Here is a 2,570-nt window from a genome sequence, read left to right as displayed (position 1 = left end):
CTAGTGCCCTAGTGAGTATTGCTGATTTAGGCAAACAGTCGGGTGGCGCGCGTGACGCATCACGTTTGCGCTGCGCTATTAAAGTTACACCTAACACTTGGACTGACACGCCAGGCTCGACGTCACACTTGCTTTGTCATGCTCCGTAAGCTTCACGCAGCCAATCAGGGACCAACTTTCATCACACCAGGCGTGAGAATCGCTTTTAGGGAACTCTGTACCCACCTTAACAGCTCTGACCGGGCACCCTCACATGGCCGGCAAACCGATGCGTTCACAATCTTCATGTGATCAAAACATGTTTCGACGTGCAACTCCAGTCTCAATATCAAGTTGGAACTCTAGACTCATTTTTAATGGCGGTTTTACCTAGAATCCGTTAGCTGAATACAATCGTGAAAACAATTAGCAGTCCATTATTTGCTCTGAGATTAAAATTACTTGCGATGAAACTATTAACGTGAAATTTGGCATGTTCACGTCTTGGGTGTTTAGTTAACACTCACTGAACGCGAAGTTCGTGCGCCACCCCGTACGCCATGCGCAACTCCTAAACGCGCAAGGGGGTATAAAAGTCCCACCAAACGTGAAAGGTTCTGGTCGAAAAGGGTGTCGGGAGTTCTTTAAATTTGGTGTACGTCTTCTCTTGGACCCCATTCGAACATTTTAGGCACGATCAACACCTCCGAGAAACCACCCCCTGCCCCCAGTTCACCCCACACCCTAAAAGGGGTTGAATTTTTGAAAATGTGAGAAATGTGTATCTCATGATCCCTGAAGCTACCCTGAAGAAAATCCGCCACAACTACCCCCTGAGGGGCTTGTCACAGGGGTTGCCACCCCCACCGTTGGGATAGTTTGAGCTGGCGTCGCATTCTTCAGGAGGGTCTTGTTCAGTACCGTCCCTACTAGAGTTTCCAGATTTTTCCAAGCCTCTTAAGGGTGCAAAATGTAGATATTTCAGTCGGGGGTGGACATTTAGGTGTCGTAGGGTAGGTGATACAGTTATTGGACGGGGTACAGTTATTGTACGCTTCGCACTAAGAGCGCCACTGTAGTCAGACAGCGTGACACAGACAAACCACCCACAATGCATTCGGTGGGCGGTTTCTCAAACTACCATCCACCGCTGTCCCCACTCCGGCAACCCGACTCACAACGGAGCATTAGCGAGCGGCGTAAAAATCTGCTCGGCGAGCAGGCAGAGAGGTGAGTTTCTTCGCAGCGCTTGCAAGGGGAAGGGTTTATAAAATCTACTTTTTATAGCAATTGTCGATGGAGTCCGTAAAATCCGTACATGGTATGGTATTGAGGAGGGTCCATTGTTGCAGATGGCTGTGTTGTTGGCTCTGATTCAGTTTCTAGTCTCAGTAAAAGGGGGGTGTCCAATAACTGGTGCACGAAATGTCACTGCGACAGTTATTGGACGGCAGTCCTTTTTGAAGCGTATGGCCTATGCCATTGGCTTTGGATCAGGCCTACCATGATTTTACGGGTGTCGGGCGTAATCATTGGGCAAGACAGAAGTGGGAAAGGTTAGAGAAGTAGGGGGGAGGGGGGGACGTATAGTCCGACAAAATCTACACTGGAACATTCAGCAAATATATCGCACTGATATCAACTGTAATTTGATGCGCTCTAACGAAAGAGTCCGATCTGCGTTGCTGTCAAACCAAAAGAGTTCGGTCTGCATTTGGTGCTCGTCGGCCGCTCCGCATAAATTCTGCGCTATCTCGTAGCTTTAGAGGAAAAAGATATACATTTTAGGCTGTACACATTCGTAAAGGGCAGAGTAACAGGCAAGTCTTTTTATTTTCCGTATATTCAAAATATCCGAGGAGTTATAGCCATAGCCCTCCAGAGGTGCCTGACTTTCCATCGCCGAAAAGCAGATCGAACTCTTTTGGTTTGACAGCAAAGCAGATCGGACTCTTTTGGCTCAGCAGCAAAGCAGGTCGGACTGCCTAGTTAGGGCGCATCGAATTGCCCTCATTGCATGTCTGTTATAGGCGTTTTATTCAAAGCGGATATTCGTACAGTCGCCCAAATATCGCCCTCTTTTTTATTTAGCGACAACCTCTTCACTGTGGTCAATATTTGAAATTTTGGCCACGGTGTTTCATGCGGAATCGTCATCAAAATCAAACACCGTGGCCAGAATTTTGAATTTTGATTACAATTAAGAGTTTGTAGCTGGAAACTATTAGTGTGCGGCGTTGTCACATCGTTTGGATACACTGATAAACCAAGTGTTCAACTGCTCAACAGTTGTAAGTGTGCAACCGCAAGTTCAATACTTGCAAATGAGCAATTTAGTAGTAGCACACTTGCAAGTGTTCGAATCGGTATTTGTGCACTTGAAGGTGTGCAGCTCCTCTCTTGAACACTTCCCCCACAGTAAGCGCCCGATCTAGAGAAGTGTACGACAGGAGAGTTGAACACTTACAAGTGCACAAATACCGAGTTTAACACTTGCAAGTATACTACTACTGAATTGAACACTTGCAAGTATTGAACTTGTGGTTGCACACTTACAAGTGTTAAGCAGTTGAACACTTGGTTTATCAGTG

At 46.7% G+C, this 2,570-nt stretch overlaps 1 protein-coding gene across 1 annotated transcript in view; it reads left to right on the top strand.

Moving 5' to 3' along the window:
* LOC113215875 (uncharacterized) overlaps positions 1–2,570 on the top strand; it is a 35,174-nt gene that overhangs the window by 15,432 nt on the left and 17,172 nt on the right. The gene's annotated exons all lie outside the window — the stretch shown is intronic.

This window comes from Frankliniella occidentalis, unplaced genomic scaffold (assembly GCF_000697945.3).
Source record: "Frankliniella occidentalis isolate FOCC.00 unplaced genomic scaffold, Focc_3.1 Scaffold222, whole genome shotgun sequence".
Taxonomy (NCBI): domain Eukaryota; kingdom Metazoa; phylum Arthropoda; class Insecta; order Thysanoptera; family Thripidae; genus Frankliniella; species Frankliniella occidentalis.
The sequence above is the reverse complement of the archived record's forward strand: the minus strand, read 5'-3'. Positions and strand labels throughout refer to the sequence as shown.